We start from the raw sequence: 23,802 nt of genomic DNA, 5'->3' as shown, positions 1-23,802 counted from the left end.
GCCCCCAAAGCTGCAAGACTGGGTTTGGGGATGTCTCCACCCTGACAGCTCCATGACCTAGGGGCCTTGCTGGAGCCCTGTGAAGGACAGAGATGTGGCCTACTCACAGTCCCTGCCTGGCATCTCAGCTTCTCCCTGGTCATCCCCATTGGTGCCCCCACACTGGCCTGGTGGCTTCCGAGAAGACACAGCCCCTGGTTCAGCGCAACATCCCTGGCTGTGCCCCTTGGAGCACACTGGGCAGGGAGAGCACAGCCTCCAACCCTGGCTCCAGGACCCATCACTCCTGGGTCCACCTGCCTGCACCTGGGCCTCACAGGATCACGTCAAGCCATGGTTCCCCTAGGAGGTCCCCCGGCCTCTCCAGCTCAGCAGAGCAGCCCCTCAATCTCAGAGAATGACGTGAGCCACCCAGGTAGTGGCTGGCCCCACAGCCATGCCCAGCACGCCCCCCTTCCAGGAGCTCCACCGTGCCCACAGCACACACCGTGCATGCTGACCCGGGCCCAGGTCTATTTGGAGCCCACGTGGCAGGTGTACAGGCCAGAGTCCTCAGGGCTCAGGTCGTGCACCACAGGCCCCCAAGTGCCTACCGTGTGCAGGAAGTCATACTTGTTGCAAAGCTGCACGCCATCTTTGCACCACACCACATGGGCCTCAGCGTCAGAGACCTCATACTCCAGGGACAGGGTGCCTTGCTCCTCAGAGGACAGGTCATCCAGCGCCTTCAGGAACACGACTGGCTTTGCTGCAGGAGGGGTGGGAGGGTGAGGGGAGCCCAGCGCCATCCCATCCCTAGTGGGGGCCCCTGCAGGCTCGTGGGATGGCTCACCTCAGACCTCCAGGCGGGCAGAGGTGGACACTTTGCGGGAGGAGGCATGCACTGTGCCTGCATCGGCCCTCCGGACGTTCTTCAGCACCAGGCTGTGGCGCCGGCCCTCGTGGGAGATCTCATGGAAGCTGTCGTTGTACAGGGGCATCCCGTTGAGCCACCACTCAACCTCCTCATCCTCATGGGACAGGAGAAGCTGGCCCGGCCCTCCTCTATGGCCTCCACATCCTGCAGCGGCTCTGTCACTGCCACCTCCTGCACTGCAAGGACACAGCGGGCCTCAGTGCCCACATCACTGGGCAACCCCTCCCCAAACCCTCTCGGTGGCCCCGTGCCCCTCATGCCCCACCTTCCACAGTGACCTCAGTGCTGCGGTAGGCACTGCCCGCCTGGCACCAGTAGACACCAGTCTTGGCAGGCACCAGCCGGAGGATGTGCAGCTCAGCCATCTGACCCTCCAGGCTCATCTTGAACTTCTCAGAGGGAGACAGGGGTGTGTCATCCTTGTACCACTGCACAGTCTTGGGGGGCAGCTGGAAGTCACAGGACAGGACCACGGACTGCAGCTCAGCCCATCTTGGGCTCCAATGGCTGTGCAAAAACTACAGGAACGTCTGTAGGGAGTGGGGACAGGCTGGGCCACGGGGCCACAGGAACAAATCACCCTGCCCTGCCTGCCAAGCCCTGAACCTACTTGCCTATGACCCTGAACTGAGTCCTCCCCTGGCCCTGAGCCACTGTGGGAAGTAGAAAAGTTCCTTTTTAAAGTTTTCTTTCTGTTAAATCATAAGTGTGTTAATAACTCTGTTAAGCCCTATCCTATGTAGCTGTTAGACATGCCCTGCTTACAGGCATGTAGCACATTCTATGTCCTTGTACTTTAAGTAAGATATCCATGCTGGACGTGCTCACAGGCAGGTCCCAGCTCTCCATTGCTTTTACCTGTTTAGAAAGTTTCAAGTTGTTACCCAATTGGGTTTTAGTTTAGATGGTGAGGTCTGCCTCCAGCCAACGGAGATCAGACACAGCAATAAGGACCAACCCAAATGTGTAAGGGATAAATGTGTGTGTTTTCCTTTGTTCACTATACTTTCGTGGCATGATGGCTAGTGAGGATACCCTTCCTGCAGTCCAGAAAATAAAAACTGCGTTTCTGAAAGATCCTTTTGTCTCAGAGCTGATTTTTCTTTTCGGCACCAAGCATCTATTTCCAACAGCTGCGTCCACCGTTCCGTGAACTATCTTCCCCCGGCCCTGAGCTGTGTCCCCCGTGGCCCTGGTCTGTGTCCTCCCGCGGCCCTGAGCAACATCCATTCGTGACCCTGAACTGTGACCACTCACTGCCCTGAGCCATCTCCATGGCCCTGTCCTGTACCCGCCCACAGCCCCATCCAGGCCTCCCAGCAGCCCTGAACCTTGTCCTCTTGTGGCTCTGCCCCACGTCCACCTGCCGGGGTGAGAGTGCTCACCTGAGACCACCATGCGGGAAGAGGAGCGGGACTTCCCGATGGTGAAGTGCATGGGCCTGGTCATGGTGGAGCAGGTCCGTCGCAGTGTCAGCCAGTGCACCGTGCCCTCCTGCTCCAGGCCCACATTTCCCCCATCCTGCAGCACCATCTTCCCCAGGAGCCACTTAGGTGGCCGGACTGAGGGGATGGAGGTCTCACACTGAAACCAGGCAGGGGCGGGCTCCATCACCGTCACATCCTGCAGACCCTGCACGATGGTGATGGACTGCTCTGTGGAGAGGCACTGGTGGGTCCCACGGGAAGGACAGGCTGCCCCTCCAGCAAGTTCCTTCCTGGGAAGAAGCCCCTGCCCGCCAGTGGCCCACATTACCTTAGTTTTAACCCATTATTTTTTTTTCCAGTCTCCTGTCCAGGATAACACATTACATTTAGTTTTTATGTTGCATTTGTTTACCCTTAATTGTGACAGTCTTTCATACTTTCTTTGCTTTTGATAATCTTGATTGTTTTGAGGAGTTCTGGTCAGTTTCTTTTGTAGTATACTTCCCAAATGGTATTGGACTGATGTTTTTTCTCATGACTGAACTGAGTTTATGGATCTTTATGAGAAAGACCACAAAGGTTAAATGCCGTTTTCATCACAATATATCAAGAGTAGAAACACGCGGTCAACATGACTTATCCTCGTTGATGTTGGCCTTGATTACATGGCTGCTGAGGCAGTGTTTCTCAGGTCTCATCACTGTAAAGTTACTCTCCTCTCACTCCTCTTTCATATATATTGTATGCCTTAGAAGAAAATTACTATGAGCATCTCACACTTAAAAGTGAAGAGTTATGTTCCACTTTCTTGAAGTCAAGGAATCTGCATATGAGTGTTTCTGATTCATTTGACTCTAATATATGAATTATCTTACCAAACTCATAGCTAAATATAACTCCCAATACTGATTTTTATTTTTTCATAGTTCAATGATTCCCTCTCTCAGTTTAATTACATTGCTTGAGTAGAGAAGCTCCAAGCTAAATTTCATCTCTGCCAGCAAAACGAGTCTTTGTCTTCAAAAGTGTTTTAATCCTTTATTATTATTATTGTTATTTGGATATTAGAAGCATAGTTTTTTTTTTCAAATCTCCAACCTTCTGTATTGATATATTACTACTCTTTTCTTTCTGTTTCCAAATGATATAGTCCTTTCCTGAACTCATGTATTTTCTAATACCATATTAAATATAACCAGTAATGACCAAAGGCACAGTTTTATGATTTTCTTTCTGAAACTCTTCTTCTGGAGCCCCAGGTTCCATAACCATACTTTGTGCCTTTCAAGTTATTATAGGTAACCAATTCATTACTTCCTATGTTAATTTTGCCAAACTATTACTTGCTCAGTAAGCCAATGTCATGCAACTTAATTTTTTTATTATTGTAGAATGCTACTTCAAAGGACCTGCATCGGCATTCTCCATAGTAGGCTAACTGCTGAAGAAACAGCTCCAGATTTCCATACTTGACACATCAAAAGTCTACCTCTTGCTCACACAATAGCCCAGTATAGGTATTCCAATGTCATACAACTTAATTTCTTTTTAATTGAAGTATCCTACTTCAAAGGACCTGTATTGGCATTTCCCATCATAGGCTAACTGCTGTAGAAACAGCTTCAGATTGCCATGCTTGATACGTCAAAAGTTTACCTCTTGCTCACACGATATCCCCGTATAGGAGTTCCAAGGCAGGACAGATGGGTTTAACATATATTGTTAGACAGTAATGATTGAGATATGGGACTTAGAGACTATGAGATTGCTGAATTGACTACCAGATTTCTGGCTTCCCACATGGATTTCTAGCAATGCCCTTTACTAAGTTAGAAAGCTCAAGAGTTGGATCAGGTTTTAGAGGAGTGAACATGAATAAGGTGTATGCATGTTGAATTTAAAGGGTCACTGACATGTTTGAGAATTGTATGAAAAGGCAGTTGCATAAATGACACAAAGAGAAGTCTGGGTTCAAGATACATAATATTATTTGCCCATGTGCTTAACCTAGCTCTGTGCTTCTAGCCGAAGAAGGTAGATGTTTCAGTTTACTTGGGTTATTATTATTATTGTTATTATTATTATTTTGCCAAGGAGGTGAAATTGAAAGGATAGAGGGGCAAATAAATATATGGCATTTGTGTTGGTAAATATTTTAAGATGGTCTCTAAGACTCCCACTGTTGGTATATCTGCGATTAAGTTGCATTCTATGACAGCAATTAAGGGGATGTTCAGTTGTGATTAAGGCTTTAATCAGTTGGACAGAGTTAACAATTGACTAACCTGAATGGGTCTTGCCTACTCTATTGATCCCTATAAAAGGGCTTAGACCTTTCCAAATTCAAGGATGCTTTTCTGTTCTTCTTGAAAAAGCACACTAGTTTGAGTTCCACAGGTACAAGTAGTGAATTCTGCTAGTAATCACATGAGCCTGGGAGCAGACCCTGAGCTTCAAATGAGATCAGAGAACTGATAAATATTTTAACTGCAGCTTTGTGACAGATAAGCAGAGGAGTTAGGTAAACTATTCCTGGTCTTCTGACTCATTAACTTACATAAGGAGATAACAATTTTCAGACCCATAAGTGTATGGTTGTTATATAGCCATAGAACGTAAAAATAGCATTTATAAGTGTTATTAAATAGTGTCATTAAATGTTATTAAATAAGTCTTATTAAATAGCATTTATAAGTGTTATTAAATGGAATTAAAAATAAAAGCAGAAAAATGCTCACAATATATAGTTAGAGGGATTAATTCACTTTTCATCAAAATAAAGTTGAAGACCAGTTACGTTAATACACATAAAAAGGACAATGCAGTCAAAATAGTGATATTTTAATGCAATAAATTTCTGCAGTCAACACTGACCTGAATCAAAGTGCACAAGTAATTAGAGGAGATTGAAAGAGAAGTTGATTACCTATAAAGAACTGAAAAAAATGACCTTGATTTTTGGATGAGCCATCCACATTGATGTCCAAAGGACCTAATAGTAACAAATCATTCTGGGAAGCAAGAAATGGTGCCTGGTGTTAAAACTCTTCAAACGACTACACACAAAAGACTAGGAGGCAGATGAATAACAGTGATGACAGCAGTGAAGATTGACATTAGGCTCAAAGGAGCAAGAGTTTTTCTGAGAATGTGATCAAGTACTTCTCTGGAAATCTTCCTTGGGCTTCTACCAGAAATCTCCCCTGGGAAGTGAGAACATAATGAACGCTTATTTCTTGGTGGTGGTTATGGATTCTGAGCCATCAAAAGCCAGCCAGATTTCCAAATACGCAAAATGACCAAAAGGTGGTGCATGCAGGGAATTCCTAGATCACAAAACAAGAGTTTGATAAAACACCATGATTGAGTGTAGAAGGGAAGGTAGAAGACAATAGAATGGTCCTTTCAGGACATATCATAAGAGAATATTCATTTGGACATTAAAAAGAAGAAAGTAGGAATATGAGGAAGGATGAACTTAAATCTGAAAATGTGGTTGAAAAATAATGCATTTGAGTCAGATTCAACTGAGTAATTTGACCTTCAATAATGAATTATCGGTGATCTGCTAGCAAACAAATGTAAATATAGCTTCAAACTGAGAGAGCTTTCAAAGCATCAAAGCAAAGGAAAATACATCAGACTGTGGAACTTCTGGTTTATTGAAAGAGAAGTTCATTACATATAAATAACTTTCTAAGTTCTTTATATTTGTGAAACTGTAAAGTTAAAAATAAAAACTTTATATCAAACTCTCCATAAACAGATTTAAAAGCAAAATTTTATAATGGACATGGTAAAAAGATTTACTATTTATATGAGAAGAATAAAGATCATTTTAATATATTCCAAAAGAATAAAATCACTGAATGATAAAAAGTAAGCTGAGAGTAGACTAAAAAACAATTCTCATACCTCAAAATATGAAGTATTAAAGTCATAAGAATTCAAAGAATTAAAAATTAAACTAATTTTATCTATTTGATAGTTATTTTTAAATTACAATGCATACATATTATATTTGTTATCCATTATTGCATAAAACATTGCCACAGACATGGGAGCATAAAACAACACAATTTGTTATTTCAAAGTCTCTGTGAGTGAAGACTCCAGGCCAGGGTCTCTACCTGGGGGTTCTCCATTTGGGGTCTCTAAAAGCTGAACTGAAGGAGCTGGTTGGCCTGCCTATATTCCTCATGTGATTTTTGGAAGAGTTTATTTTCTTGCAGCTGTAGGACTAAGGTTTCCATGTCCATGTTAGCCTTCAGTTGGGGACACTTTCATCTCCCAGAGGCTGTGCTCTGTTCTTTGTCATGTGCCTCCTGTGGGCAGTTCACAACATGACTCTTGACTTTTCTCTGTGCCAGCAGAACCTCTTCCCTCTTATTTCTTCTTTCCCTCCCGACGGCTATAACAGAGACTTCTATCACATAATGCAATCACAGGGGTGACTATTCCATCACTGCTTGTCACATAGTATAACCTGATCAACAGAGCCACTACCCCATCATACCCATAGTTTACATTGGTGCTCAGGTGCAGGGGCTATACAAGAGTTATATATTTCAAGAATTTTGGCAGCATGCTGTGGCTCTAGCCCATAATCCCAGCACTTTGGGATGCTGAGGTGAGTGGATCGTGAGGTCAAGAGATCAAGACCATTCTGGCCAACATGGTGAAACCCTGTCTCTACTAAAAATACAAAAATTTGCTGGGCATGGTAGTGTGTGCCTGTAGTCCCAGCTACTCAGGAGGCTGAGGCAGGAGAATTGCTTGAACCCAGGAAGCAGAGGTTGCAGTGAACCAAGATCATGATATTGCCCTCCAGCCTGGCAACAGAGCAAGACCCCATTACCAAATAAAAACAAAAAACAGAAAACAAAAAACAGATTTTTTTTCCTGAAGAAATAATCTGCTAGAGTGCTCCACAAAGTGCTTTGTGAAATGCTAAACAAGATTTTTTTTAAAGTGTTCAAGGATATGTGATTTATTATATAGATTCATAAAATACAGTAAATGAAATATTTTAAAACTTTCAATATTGGATAATTCTAATTAAAGAAGAAAGTATTTAAATAAAGTATTAAATATTAATTTGTATTAATATTTAATACAAAGGAAAATACGAGTGAATGGATGCTCTATTTGGTTGTAATAATGATTATTTGTTTAAATATTTTTTATTTTTTCTAGACAAAATTTTTTAATGTTAGAATTGCTACTGGTTTATGCCATATTAATAAGATAGCTTAGCTGTAATTGCACAAAATAAAATGTATTTTTCCATTTCATATATGTATCCATGCACTCATTATATTTCTAAGTAATTATAAAATATATATACTTTAGTATTGCTTAGAAATCATTTTAATTGAGAAACACCAAGATATTGGCCCTTCACATTTGTAATACTTCAGATACTCTATGATTATATAAATTGCCAAAAATGTAAATTTTAAGTTTTGGGGTGAATTAAGGGCAAAATTCTTGGTAAAACTTTATTAATACCTTAGAAACAGAAAGCTCTTAGTATTTCATCTTCTGCAAATTCCTTGATGTTCTCCATTATAAATATTTCTTATAGCAAATAGAGTTTTGCATGATATAGATTTGTACATAATAATCATCTTAGTATATATTGGAGAAACATCCTACTGACTAGTACTCAAGTATAAAAATTTTGAAATTCAAAAAATTGTTTTGTCTTTCCCATGAGAAATTAATTTACTCTAAATTGATGCCTTCATTTATAACATTTAAGTATAAAAAGCACCAAATTTGTATAGTATTTGCCTTGGTGGCTTTCTAAAATAATATTAGGACAGAGTAGTATTAATGATAAAAGACTTAAAATTTATTTTTGACTTTGGTTATTAGGTATATTTTGGGTTTGTGTTGGCCAGATGGATTATAATACTCATTAAACTGCTGAACAGAAAAATGGGAATATGCCTTGATGATAATGTTTTTTATCATGCTTAACATCTGCATTTCTAATTTGTCTTAATTATGTACATGTACAATTTGGTCAATGTTTTGCATTTCAAAAATCCTTTCTAATTTCAAATGTATCTGATATTCATAAGAGCAATTATGTATTTAAATGAGACAATCATTGTCTAACTGGTGTATTTCAATTTCCACTGAGATGTGCCAATTAACTAGAATCCACTGTAGATCATAATATCTCCAACAGAGAATTTATGGACTATCAGCTAAACACAGCAGTTTTGAAGCAGCATACCCTAAAGTTTATTTCTGGAAATGGCTTTCACCAAGGGGATTTGTGCTGAAATGCGTAAATTGCACTTAAACTAAAATGTATATCATCATTCTCTGTGCTTTGTTCACCTGCATATTCCATGTCCTTTTGTTTTCTTCAAGCAAATGTAATAGAGTTAGGGTGTTGGAATAATGTTCAATCATCACATTCCAATTTAATATCTTAAGAACATTGTGCTAGCTTCTCTAGGTGCCTGAGAGGAAGGCAAGAAGTTATCTTCCCATTCTTAAAAACACTCAAACCAGTGATGATTCTGCTTATCTGTTATCTATTTATCTGTCTAGCTTTCTATCTATCTATCTATCTATCTATCTATCTATCTATCTATCTATCATCTATCTATCATCTATCATCTATCATCTATCTATCTATCTATCTATCATCTATCTATCTATCTATCATCTATCTATCATCATCTATCTATCATCTATCTATCTATCATCTATCTATCTATCTATCATCTATCTATCTATCTATCATCTATCTATCATCATCTATCTATCATCTATCTATCTATCATCTATCTATCTATCTATCATCTATCTATCTATCTCTCATCTATCTATCTATCATCTATCTATCTATCTATCTATCATCTATCTATCTATCATCTATCTATCTATCTATCTATCATCTATCTATCTATCATCTATCTATCTATCTATCATCTATCTATCTATCTGTCTATCATCTATCTATCATCTATCTATCTATCATCTATCTATCAATCATCTATCTATCTATCATCTATCTATCTATCTATCATCTATCTATCATCATCTATCTATCATCTATCTATCTATCATCTATCTATCTATCTATCATCTATCTATCATCTATCTATCTATCTATCATCTATCTATCATCTATCTATCTATCATCATCTATCTATCATCTATCTATCTATCATCTATCTATCTATCATCTATCTATCATCTATCTATCTATCTATCATCTATCTATCATCTATCTATCTATCATCTATCTATCTATCTATCTATCATCTATCTATCATCTATCTATCTATCTATCTATCATCTATCTATCATCTATCTATCTATCTATCTATCATCTATCTATCATCTATCTATCTATCATCTATCATCTATTTACCCTGTATATGGCAGTTTATGATTAACTGTGACAATAATTTACATGGGATATTAGAACTATTGTATTTTAGATAAGATTGCTCAAGTTTTTTCTTTTTATCTTAAGATGGATGCATTGAAATATTTATTTAAACCAGTAAAAAAACATCAAATTTACCAATTCATAAAGTAATAATTATTTCAATTTTAATGTAAAGGGAGACTGATATGATTTGGCTGTTTACCCACCCAAATCACATCTTGCATTTCCACGTGTTATGCAAGGGACCCAGTGGGAGGTAATCGAATCATGGAGGTAGGTCTTTCTTGTGCCGTTCTCATGATAGCAGATAAGTTTCAGGAGATGTGACGGTTTTGAAAAACAGCACTCTCCCTGCACAAGCTCTCTCTCTTTGCCTGCCACCATCCACATAAGACGTGACTTGCTCCTCCCTGCTTTCCACCATTATTGTGAGGCCTCCCCAGCTGTGTGCAACTGTGAGTCCAATTAAACCTCTTTCTTTCATAAATTATCCAGTCTTCAGTATGTCTTTATCAGCAGCATGAAAACAGACTAATACACTAACTTATCCCATGGCCCTAATAATTTATAATCTATATTTTATTGAGACAATCAATCATGTTTGCTGTATAGATTTATAAGACACCTAATGTCAGTTTTTGCCATCATATTTTGGTACTTCTTAGTTTCTGTCTGTTTTTCCCTCATGAATTTTACTTCTTTTTCTTCTGAGTATAAAAGATTATTGATACTTTTGTTAAATTTTTGTGAAGATAACATAGTCAAGCATTTCTCATTTAAAATAGTTGCTTTAAAAATCTTTTTAAAAACTTGATCAAAATTTAAATTAACATAAGTAACTCCTTTAATTGGGATATATACCAATCTTTAATTTTGTTGTCATTGCTTCTTTTGTCATTTTTTAGATACTGAAAACTTGCACTAAAAATATCATGCAAGATAGTGGTTTATATAAAGAATGCTCTCCTGTATAAAAACTGAATTCCAATTTGGAATTTTGTCTTTTTAACATTATATTTCATATTATACTAGAATGACTTTGATAAGTTTAGCCATTGCTTGATAGCAACAATTTGTATTTAGTATTATGACCTCATTTTGAAGGATTGTAACTGTTAGTGTTGATTTCTGAGTCTCACCTCAAGAATATCTTATCCATACTCTTAAATTAAAATCAAGGAGTTTGAATGTGAACATTTTAGTGTCATTGATCTAAGAATTATACTTTGAGAAACTCTGAGCTATTCATATGTAGACGTAAAATAACCCTAAATCTGTAATCATCATTCACATATTTATGAACACAGAATGACTTTAAATCAAGCATTCAATAAAAATTCATTATTTTCAGATAATCTTGATGTTCTTGAACTTCAGACTAAGAAAACATCAGTTCCCTTAAATATTTATCTCACCTGTACTTTTCACTCCAAACTCTCTGTCTTGACCCTTGCTCTGCTTATGCATAAGAAGCTGTGCAACCAGATGTGACATGTTTCTAAGAACATTTCTAAAGATAGGCCATGCTATTTGGAAAACTGTTAACACAAACCCAGAATGAGGAAATATCTAAGTAAACTACTACTCTAGAAGTCACACATTTAAAAGATGACTACAAACAGCTTCTTTCAAAATTAAAGTTAGAACTTAAAAAATCCTAATACAAGTTTTGGTGAAAGCTAAGCTTTGGATTTTAAGAATGACATGCTAATGCTTTGGCCTGTCTTTCAAAACCTAAACTTACCTATGCAACTTGTTTTCAAATAAATTCTTTAAAACTTTTGCTTGAATCACATCAGTGTACCCTAAAATATTTCTGATCTTTTTAGTTCTTTATATGTCTGGAATTTTATATTTAGTCTTGCAAGATAAATCTAAAATTCTAGCTCAAATTTATCTTCTTTAGGGTACATTTTGAGATGCTTTTTTCCTCCCCATTTATGCTTTTTCAGGAAGCAAATCCTGAAAATATGTTCAGAAAAGGCACAAGGATGATAGAAGCAAGGAGTCAGATTCAGAAAGAGAGATTTGAAGATTCTAGCTTTGGAGATGGAGAAGGGGACATAAACCAAGGAATTCAGGCAGCCTTTAGAAGGTAGAAAACCTAACAAAATGGATTCTTACTGAGAGCCTCTAAAAGAAACCAGCTTTACCAACATCTTGAAACTGATTTTGACTTCTGCCCTCCGGAACCATAAGATAATAAAATTCTGTGGTTTTACTACAGCACCAACATTTAACAAGATCTTAAAAATGAGTCAGAATTCACTTGGCAAAGAGAAGAGCAAAGAGGATCTGATGCAGAGGAAAAATATCCTTTGGTAAGAGGCAGTGCCCATTTAAGAAGAAGTAGGAGACACACACACACACACACACACACACACACACACACACACTTCTTTTGTGGACAGAGAGGAAAAGAAGAGAAACTTTCTGAAGGAAGATGGAAAGGGAGAGAGTGACCATAAAGCTAAAGACTCTGCAGGCAATGTTCAGGATTCTAGAAAGCCATGGACACATTTTTTTATTAGAAGACTGTGTGAATGGGACATGACAGACATGCACTTTTAAAACAATTTCTCTAACTTCACTTTAGAGAATGTAGTGTGTTTGTTGGGTGTGGGGAGATTTGTGGAATTCCTTAAAGTCTGGAGAATGATTTAGATATGTGTGTGAGTGAAGGACTGCTTCACACTGAACATTTAGGAACTATTGTAAAAATGCAAGCAAGAGATGACAGAAATGGACCTGAATGGAAATGCTGAAATGACCTAGAGGTTGATATATCTGAGAAGTATTTGGAAGATGAAATTCACAAGGCATTTTGGTGCTGAATGTTTTATTACATTATCTCCAGAAATGTTATAGGATATGTGTCAAAACTGAGAAAGATTCTGGAAGAATCCTATGGGTGTCGGGAAAATTTGCTAACAGTTGGAAAGAACTAAATAGCAATGCAGAAACAGGACAAGAGGAGAGGGAGGGAATGAGAGGAGAATTCAACAAAGAAACAGAGATAAGTCATTTAGAAGCCTGAATCCAGAGGTCTCTGGGTCAGTCTCAACCTGGGCACCTTTCATATTTAGGTCAGATGAACCCAAAATGTTCCCTTTATTTTTATTTTTAAATTAGTCTTCTAGGAGTAGCTCTTGACAAACATAAATGCAGGATAGACTTGAAACACAAGCTTCAAATGTAAATGTTAAACAGATAGGCATTATCTCCTATTGTCTACTAAGATCTATGCCTAGCTTCCTGGCTAACCTCTAAGATTACAAAGAGATGATTTAACCGCCAGCCACCTCCCTCCCACACACTTAGCAGTTTCACCTGTGGCGATTAATTGGCAGGTAATACTAACTCTCTGAAGAGGCACCCTCCCTGCACAAGTATTGAAGTGCTCGAGATCCACCCTGCTGGGGTCCTGCCACCAGACCCTTTTCTCAGTCTCCATTGAGGTTTATAGGAATTGAGGCAATTCCACTGCAATTTTTTGAATTCAAGTGTTTTGGTGTTATCTTCATTATTATAGACAAATATCCAAACTTCCATTGAGTTAAATCTTAAGTTGAATTGTAATCTTTAATGCTGGTGGTGGGGCCTAGTGGGAGGTAACTGGGTCATGGCAGCAGATTCCTCAGGGCTTAGTGCTGCCTTCACAATAGAGAGTGAGTTCTTATGAGGTCCAGTTATTTAAAAGTGTATGGCACCTCCTGACACACTCTTTCTCTCTCTCTTGCTCCCTCTTTCATTATCTGAGATGCCTGCTCCTCTTTCACCTTCTGCCATGATTGTAGGCTTCCTGAGGACTTCCCAGAAGCAGATACTGGAGCTATGCTTCCTGGATGGCCTGCATAATCATGACCCAGTTAAACCACTTTTCTTGTAAATTACTCAGTCTCAGGTATTCCTTTATAGCAATGCAAGAATGGCCTGATACAGAGCATTTGTACCAGGAGTTTGGTATTGCTATAAAGCTATCTGAAAATTTGGAAACAACTTTGGAAGTGGGTAATGAGCAGAGGTTAGAAGAGTTCAGAGGGCGCAGAAGAAGACAGGCAGATGAGAGAAAATTTGACACTTCTTAGAGATTTGTTAATTGATTGTCACCAAATTGCTGATAAAAATATGGACAGTGAAGGCCAGGCAGATGAGGTTTCAGATTGAAATGGGAAACATATCAGAAACTGGAGCAAAGGTCAACCATGTTATATCTTAGCAAAGAACTTGGCTGCATAGGATGCCTGCCCTAGGAATCTGTGGAAATTTGAACTTTATAAGGATGATTTAGGATACCTGGTGAAAGAAATTTCTAAGCAGTAAAGTATTCAAGATGTGGCCTGGTTGCTTCTAATAACTTAACTCAGATGCAGAAGCAAATAAATGAATCACTTAAAGTTTAAATTTATATTTTAAAAAGTAAACAGAACATTAAACTTTGGAAAATTTGCAGTCTGGTAATGTGACAGAGAAGGAAAAAGCTTTTTCTGGACAGGAATTCAAGGAGGCTTTGCAGCAAAAAGTGTGCTAGAAATATTTGCATAACTAAAATGGAGCCAAGTGGTAGTAGCCAAGAAAATAGGGAAAAGGTACTTAAAGTCATTTCAGAGACTTTTGTGGCAGTCCCTCCCATCACAGATCGTGAGGCTTAGGAGGACTGAGTTGCCTCACGTGCCAGGGCTGGGGTCCTGCTGTCCTGTGCAGCCTCAAGACAATGGTTTCCACATCCTAACCAATCCAGCTCCAACTGTGGAGCCAAGAGGCCCAGGTGCAACTTGGGCTGCCACTTCCCTTCCTGAGGGAAGCGAGTTATATGTCTTGGTGGCTTCTATGTGGTATTAAGCTTGTAGGCAGAATGCAAGAATGAGGAATGCTTAAAAGCTTCTACCTAGATTTCAAAATATGTATGTGAAAGCCTGGGTGCCAAGGCAGAAATGTGCTGCAGGGACAGACCCCTCACACAGAATCTCTACTAGGGCAGTGCCATGGAAAAATACGCAGTTGGAGATCCCACAGAGTCCACAATGGGGCACTGTCTAGTGGAGCTGTGAGAAAAGTGCCACCATCCTCCAGATTCCAGAATGTTAGACTCACCAGCAGCTTGCACCCTGTGCCTGGAAGAGCTGCAGACATTCAACTCCAACCTGCGAGAAGAGCCTTGGGGGATGAACCATGTAAAACCACAGGGGTGGAGCTTACTGATACTTTGACAGCTCACCCCTGCAGTCACATCTCAGAATGCAGAATTTAGAGTTAAAGGAGATTATTTTGGAGCTTTATGATTTAATGACTGCCCTGCTAGGGCTTGCATGAGGTGTGTAGCATCTTTATTTTGGCATTTCTGCCTTTTGGAGTGGCAATGTTAACCAAAAACCTATACCTAATTGTATCTTGGAAGTAAATAACTTGTTTTTGACCCTACTGGCTCACAGGTGGAAGGGGCATGCCTTGTCCCAGGTAAGACTTTGGACTTTGAACTTTTGAGTTAATGCTGCAGGGTTAAGACTTTGGGGAATGATTGAGAAGGCATGACTGTATTTTGCAATGTGAAAAGGACATTAGATTAGGAGGGCCCAGGGCAAAATGGTATAGTTTGAATATTTGTCTCTGCCTAAATGCCCAAATCTTGTATTGAATTGTAATACCCAATGCTGGTGATTGGGCCCAGTGAGCGTTGTGATCACTGTAGTGGGTTCCTCATGGGTTTAGTGCTGTATTGACAATACTGAGTGAGTTGTCACGAGACCTGGTCATTTAAAAGTATGTGGTACTTCCCAACCCACCCTGTCTCTCTCACTTGTTACCACTACTGTTATGTGAGGAGATTCCTTCTCCTCTTTCAGCTTCTGCCATGATTCCAAGCTTCCTGAGGCTTCCCCAGAAGCAGACGCCAGTACTATGCTTTCTCTTCAGCCTGGAGAACTGTGAGCCAATTAAACCTCTTTTCTTATATATTACCCAGGTATTTTTTATAGCAGTGCAAGAATGGCCTAATTAAATTATTAAATTCAAGTGTATAAAACATAAGTTACATAGATTATTTTCTGTCATCAGATAGAGAATTTTGTGCATGTAAATGGCTTCTTAGGCCCCTGTGATCTAATGAGAGAGCAGATGTTAACAAGAAAAGGAATGCAAGGTGTCTACTTCTATTTTAGTAGAAACTGTAGAATTCATACATCTTGAAGTTCATAAAGTAATACTTAATAATTTGATTATATTTTTCAAAAATATAGCTTTAGTTTATTAGAAACATTATCCAAAAGCCTTATTCCCAAAATGAACCACTGGTAATATTTAATGTACATATTTTAGATTGCATCATAATGCACATTTCATTATTTTTACCTACAAGACTTCATACATGCAGATTGGTATATACTCTTCCTTTTACTTAATTATGTATGTTAAGTAATGCCTACTTTATCAAGCTACCTTATTGTATTACTTTATAAATTGTGCTTTCTGTAATAATTTTTGGATAATACACATTCATGTTGAAATACACATGCAATGTTAAAGAATAGAATATCTTGATTGTCAAAATTCTACCATAAGAGATAATCACTGTTACCATTTTATATATATCCTTATAGCTGTGTTAATGTTTATACAATAACATATTAACATATGTTAAAACTTTGTTAATAAAATATTAACATAAACTTAAAGTTAATACTTTAATCTTTAGAGAATAAAGTATTAACATATCCATAAGGATATATACAAAATGTATTGTAAATGTATTGCAAAATTTAGGTCATATTGCATACAGTATTTTATAATTTTTAATTCATTTACTATTATAGCCTAAATACATTTTTATACCAAAAAATATATATTAACAGTTTTATAATTATGATTGAGAATTGATTTTCAATGCGCTATAATTTGTTCATCCGATTTCCTGTTAGTAATCATTTGTATTGCTGTAAATGTTTGGATATTGAAACAGTGCTCTAAAGAGCACAATGGTAACTATCTTTGTGCTTATATTCACATAAGTGTAAATTCTGGATCAAATTTTGCAAGAAAATTATGTTTGGCTTTGATATCAAATTTTTTGTTGAAAATCCATAATAGTCTCTCCTTCTCTTCTATTCCTCTTATGTGTTTCATTTAGAGGATTTTATACAGCTTTACTCAATTGTCTTTTTCTCGTTACAATACCCAAATGACTCTTAAAAGTTACATCTTCATCTGAAGTTGATTTCAACATTGAAAATGACATTGAAACAGTTTCAGACTCCAAAATGCCATTTAAATGTCACTAGGTTTGTATTTTCTAAACATCGACTTAAAAGAATTAATAGTGCTTTTTTATTAAAAAAAACAGTTTCTAGTGTTACTTTTGCCCCAAGTGCATGTACAAAAGTAAATTTTATAATGAAATCAATTTAAGCATCATTTGTCTAATTTAGTAACTTCAATAACTTAACGATAGAACACTATTTGTTTTTCTCTATATCCTACAATTTTCTGCTACCTTATTACTTGTTAATGTGAATAATAAGAATGCTTTTTAATGCCTCAAAATTATCATTGCAAATTACTTATACTGAAAGTACTTTCTATCTAATTACTGGGTTTTTTGAGTTATTTATCTATCTATTTATTTATATTTTGGAGAAAGAGTCTTACTTAGTCATTCAGACTGAAATATAGTGATGTAATCATAGCTCACTGCAACCTCTATCTCCTGGACTAAAGGGATCCTCCTGCCTCAGCCTCCAGAGTTGCTGGGACTACACACATGCCAGCACACCTGGATACTTTTAAAATTTTTGTAGAGTAGAAACAGGGTTTTGCTATGTTGACCAGGCTAGTCTCAGATCTCAAGTGGTCCTCTCACTTCAGCCTCCCAAAGTGTTAGGATTACAGATGTGACCTGATTCACCCAGCCTCATTTATTTATTTATTTACATACATGCCTCTAGTACAATATCATGTGTTGGGTGGAGAGAGAGAAAGACTCACTCCCATATCTACTATTTAAAGTAGGTTGTGACATAGATCGTAAAACATTCCACAATCCTCATAAGCCTCTCTTTCATAATAATGGCACACTTACCTGAAAATACCATCACTTTGAATAAAGACTATTTTCTAGCCTTGTCAGGACATGATCATATGTTTAAATTGTGACAAAAGAAATGTCCATGGAACCTGTGAGTGCAAACTCTAGGAAGTGTCTTTAAAGGCAAGAGCATACCTTTCTTCTGTTTTGTGTTCCTGTCAACATCAATAGGAATTTTAGTAACTGGAGCTAGGTGAGCCATTTCAGGCCACTTGGGGATGGAGACTGCACCCAAGGGAGAAACAATACCGAAAAACTTGAGCCCCTGACAATGTCGAGCAAGACATTGGCTCTGAACTGTTCACTCAGACTTTTACATGGAAGAAAAGAAAACATCTATAGTGGTTTCTCTGTTGTAGTATAAACAAAATCTACCTATGTATACAGGAAATATGAAACAGCTATTTGTAATACCTAAGTTAGCCATCACTTTTTATCATTTTTAAAAATATATATGTGAAATATATACATAAACATATATGTGTTTTTATGTGTTGTTACTTAAAATAAAAATTATGTAGATAAATAACTGTAAAAGTTTTCAAATCATTTATGTTCTAAATATAAGATATAAAGATGTAATATAAATTTTGACATAATACAACTATAGGATGCTATAAAACTTTAAGTAAATATATGTTTAATCTATTGTTTTAATATTTTAAACTATTGCATCGATGTGACTGCTGCCCATAAATAAAATTTGTTTTCTTTAGTCATTAGGATGGGCTTTTCTATCCAGAGCATAAAAATGTTCTAGTTTTGTCATTTTCTTTATGCAGGGATAATATTCAAAAGATTAAAATGAAAACATAGATGTAAATTTTCCAGGCTTTAAAATTCTCCTTGAGTTTCTGAAGGCGGCTTTTAAGAACTGATGGGAAATGCTGTAGAAATCTTTTGAAACATAATCATTCAGTTTTGTTCTATGTTCTGAAGCAGGAATCTTGCTATAAAAGAATTTCTGATTTATGCCAGTGGACATGTTGGTGAATGTGGAATAAAGTACTTTCTTACCTGCTATACTTACTTTGTTATTGCCTATTAAAAATCATTCACTGCTATAACTCCTGTGAATGAGACACCATTTCTATGTTATTAGAAGACTTTCAAGGGCAAGTCAATATATTTAAAATGGAGCTTTGCTGAGAGTTTGACTTTCTGCAAAGTTAAACCTTCTAATTGACTCATTCATTTGATAGAGAATAGTAATGAGCTTGGCTGGAAAATTAGAATTCTATAAAATTGTGAAAGCAATGGAAATCTAGCCTTGATGATGAAATCATTGCTTATTTCTAAATAAGTGTGTATCCACAACATGGCTATTCTTTCCATTTTGATTAGTGACTTAAAATACCTATTGTCTAAGTTTGTCAAATTAATTCCTTAGCTCCCACAACTTTAATAACATGAACTCTGAAGCCGGGCTCGGTGGCTCACGCCTATAATCCCAGCACTTTGGGAGGCCGAGGTGGGTGGATCACGAGGTCAACAGATCTAGACCATCCTGGTCAACAAGGTGAAACCCCGTCTCTACTAAAAATACAAAAATTAGCTGGGCATGGCACACCTGTAGTCCCAGCTACTCGGGAGGCTGAGGCAGGAGAATTGCTTGAACCCAGGAGGCGGAGGCTGCAGTGAGCCAAGATGGCACCATTGCACTCCAGCCCGGGTAACAAGAGTGAAACTCCGTCTCAACAAAAAAAAACAAAACAAAAAAAAACATGAACTCTGATGAGTAAGGCCTGGGTCTAGGTCACTCCTCTGTGGCCCCCACAGCACTACCTGTGGCCAGGGGTGTCTGTGCCTGTGTGCACACATGTGAGTGTACGTCTGTGTGCACACATGTACTTCTGTCAGAACGTGTGGACAGGGCAGCCCATTCAGTGTGGCCTGGGCCGTCGCATGGGGCCCGAGCACTCCAGGCCGACTGCTTGGTTTAATGCTCTGCTGTTGCCATCTCGGAGTGATTAATAACATTTTAACAATGGGCTCTGAATTTTCATTTCACAGGAAGCCCCAAAATTCCATGGGAGGCTACAGTCAGGGGCACCTGGTATCCACTGCCACCTTCCTTCAGTAGCATGGCCCCCTGTGAGGCACCAGCCTCTCCTGCTGTCTTTGCCACTGAAATGGGTGCAGCGCCATACAGATGAAGCCCCAGACACTTGGCAAGGCCCAGCCGGCCACAGGCTGTGGAGTCAGTGTCTTCCCCTGCTTGCCACCCCCACACACCCACTGGGCCCCTCACACAGGCCCTGACTCCGCCAGTGTGCCAGGAGAGAGCGGTGTGTCCGGGAATAACAGATAATGCCAATAGGGAGGCAGAACAGCTCCATCCTTCCGGGGACAGAAATGAAGCTATCAGGTGGCGGAGACCCCGGGCCTCCAGGTCATGATTAATGGGATCTGGCAGCCTACATGCTGTGGCAGAGGGTGCCAGGAGACGATTGCTTACAAAATGTACCAATTAACTCGTGCCTTCCCGCCCGCCCCTGCTGCCAGGAAAATAAACACATCAGCTGCCAGCCTGCTCCAGCCTGGGCTTGCAGAGGGCCCAGCAGCCAGTGGGCATGGTGGGAGGGGCTGGAAAAGCCACATTGGAGGGTGCAGGAGGAACACCGTGTCCCCACAAACCTGGGCAGCTGATGGGACAGTCAGCTGGTATAGGAGGTGGCGTATTTGCCCAGGTTAATGTTTAGTGTTTAAGCAGGGATACTGGAAAAGACCAAAGGCCTCCCCAACAAGCTTCATTGAGGCCAGACGCAGTGGCTCACACCTGTAATCCCAACACTTTGGGAGGCTGAGGCAAGAGGACCAGGCTGGGAGATGTGTGCATCAAGCTGTGCACACATGACTGGCAAACTCAGGGCCCCTCCAGGCCTCCTGCCAGCTCTCCAGAGCCACCACCTGTGTCCCACACAGAGGTGTGTGTGTCTGTGTGCTCATGTGTGTGTCTGTACATGCAGCCGCCTGTGGCTGTGGAGGCCCACGTTCTAGCACATGCAACTGTGCCTATGTGCCTGTTAGCTCCATGGGTTGCATGTGTATACAGCCATACCTCTGTGTTGTATGTGCATGTGTGTACCTGTATCCATGCATGTCTCTGGGTCCGTGTGTGTGTGCATATATGCAGTGTACCCACATACGTGCATGTATCTGGGTCCTTGTGCACGTGCTGTGTGTGCATGTGTGTGTGTATGTGGTGTGCCTACATCCATGCATGTGTCTAGGTTCTGTGTGTGTGTGTATGTATGCATGCATATGTGGCGTACCTACATCCATGTGTGTATCTGGGTCCCTGTGTGTGTGCTGTGTGTGTGTATGTGGTGTGTCTACATCTGTGCATGTGTCTGGGTCCCTCTGTGTGTGCTGTGTGTACCTGGGCCCTGTGTGTGTGTGTGTGCTGTGTGTGAAAATGTGGTGTACCTACATCCCTGAATGTAACTGGGTCCCTGTGTGTGTGTGTGTGTGTGTGCTGTGTGTGAATGTGTGGTGTACCTACATCCCTGCATGTAACTGGGTCCCTTTGTGTGTGTGTGTGTGTGTGTGTGTATGTGGTGTACCTATATCCCTGCAGGTAACTGGGTCCCTGTGTGTGTGTGTGTGTGTATGTGGTGTACCTACATCCCTGCATGTAACTGGGTCCCTGCGTGTTTGTGTGTGTATGTGCTGTGTGTAAATATGTTGTGTACCTACATCCCTGCATGTAACTGGGTCCCTTTGTGTGTGTGTGCTGTGTGTAAATATGTGGTGTACCTACATCCCTGCATGTAACTGGGTCCCTTTGTGTGTGTGTGTGTGTGTGTATGTGGTGTTCCTACATCCCTGCATGTAACTGGGTCCCTGTGTGTGTGTGTGTGTGTATGTACATATATGGTGTACCTGCATCCATGAGTGTACCTGGGTCGGGGTGTGTGTGTGTGTGCTGTGCATGCATATGTGGTGTACCTACATCCCTGCATGTAACTGGGTCCCTGTGTGTGTGTGTGTGTGTGTGTGCTGTGCATGCATATGTGGTGTACCTACATCCCTGCATGTAACTGGGTCCCTTTGTGTGTGTGTGTGTGTGTGTGTGCTCTGTGTAAATATGTGATATATCTACATCCCTGCATGTAACTGGGTCCCTTTGTGTGTGTGTGTGTTGTGTGTGCATATGTGATATACCTACATCCATGCGTGTAACTGGGTCCCTTTGTGTGTGTGTGTGTGTGTGTGTGTGTGCTGTGTGTATGTGGTGTACCTACATCCATGCATGTAACTGGGTCCCTTTGTGTGTGTGTGTGTGTGCTGTGTGTGTGTATGTGGTGTACCTACATCCCTGCATGTAACTAGGTCCCTTTGTGTGTGTGTGTGTGTGCTGTGTGTAAATATGTGGTGTACCTACATCCATACATGTAACTGGGTCCCTTTGTGGGTCCCTGTGTGTGTGCTGTGTGTGCGTATGTAGGCACAAGTGCACTTTTCACACCCCAGTCCAGATCAGTGTGAGTGGGCAAAGGGAGGTGCTAGTGAAGTCAGGAGACTCCTCAGGGAACTGGCCTTCATCTGGAGAACAGTGGTCGGGGACAGACTGGAAGGAGACTGGGACTCTCACTGCGGGAGGGCCTGGGGCAGCATCATGGCCATCCAGGGCCTCCATGGGCACAGCCAGAAACAGGGACATGAGCGTGGCTTGACTCAGCCTAAGGAGGGACTTTCTCACAGGCTCACGATGTACTCAAGCAATGAGCTGTCTGCAAGGTGAAGAGCTTCCTGGCCCTAGAGGTATGCAAGCAGGTTACCTCCCTCTCCCAATGAGCCTGTCATTTAGGCCACTGAGAGGCTCCTCCCTTGAGGGGGACTGGCCCTAGCAATGAAGGAAGCTGAGGGAGAAGAGCAAAGAGACGCAGGGCTCTGAATCACAGGTGCATGCACATGCATGCACACACACAGACTTGCATGCACATGTCTGCTCACCTCCAGGCCTTAGAGGCAGCCCCTAGTGCCTTCATGACATTCCGGCATTGACACTGGTACATTCTCAGACACAACCTGGGCTCTTGTGGGGACAGAGAATTTACTCCCTCTGATGGACCTTTCAGGCTGATGCCAATTCTGGCCCCACTGCTGTGAATTGGCTGACAATGGGCTGTGGTCACACATGTCTTCCAGCCTCAGTTTCCAGCCTTGGAAAATGCAGTCATAGTCGCAGCCTTGGCATCAGTATGACCTCCCTGGAAGGCCAGTTGGGGCCCACCCTCAGCCATGCCTGATATGGGCATGGACTTCTGGGCACTGCCACACCTGCCCTCTCAGAAACTTGTATGTCTCCTCCCCTCGAGTCCATCCTCCCCTGACTCCCTCCCTCCTCTCCTGCCCCCCATCTGGCTCCCTCCTGCGGGTGGGACAGAGGCCTCAGATTCTACCTGGGGCTGGAGGGAGCTGACTCTTCAGACCCCGGAGAGCACCCTGCCCTCAGCACAGAGCCTAGCACGAGGTCACATCCAGTGGCTGCCCCGCTGTGTCCCCTGCAATGCAGCTGTTATATTTTGAACTCTGTCTCCACTCAAAGATGCTCCCTTTCCTGCCTCCCAGCCCAGAGCCACACGTCCCTGCACCCCACCCACCCCACCCCCTCTCCGCAATTTCAGTGCACAGCAGAGCTGGGTAGAGGCACCTGTGGCCACCCACGAGGATGACAGTGGCCAGGCAGCCATTCACCAGGGGTGGCCGTCCACTGTCTGGCCCCATGCCAGCCACCAACACTGTCACAGGACGGCCTGCCCGGCTGCTTGATGGCACCCAAGCCAACTCAGGTCATCCCCAGATCGAGTGGACATTCCAGGCCTGGGGCATGGAGGTCAAGTCTGAGGGTGTTGCCTCTAATCTCCCAAGCCTGGTGACCTGTGTCCTGCAAGCACCAGCTCCTGTGATCCAGGTCCTTCCAAATGCCCACCTCACTGACCGGCACTTGGTGTGT

The 23,802-nt window shown here is 40.9% G+C and overlaps 1 pseudogene; it reads right to left on the bottom strand.

Annotated features, from left to right (window-relative positions):
• Positions 1-99: 99 nt before the first annotated feature.
• Positions 100-23,573, bottom strand: LOC135272017 (obscurin-like; annotated as a pseudogene).
• Positions 23,574-23,802: the final 229 nt, after the last annotated feature.

This window comes from Aotus nancymaae, unplaced genomic scaffold (genome assembly GCF_030222135.1).
Source record: "Aotus nancymaae isolate 86718 unplaced genomic scaffold, 86718_ANA_hifiasm-v0.15.2.pri h1tg000102l, whole genome shotgun sequence".
NCBI lineage: Eukaryota > Metazoa > Chordata > Mammalia > Primates > Aotidae > Aotus > Aotus nancymaae.
The sequence above is the reverse complement of the archived record's forward strand: the minus strand, read 5'-3'. Positions and strand labels throughout refer to the sequence as shown.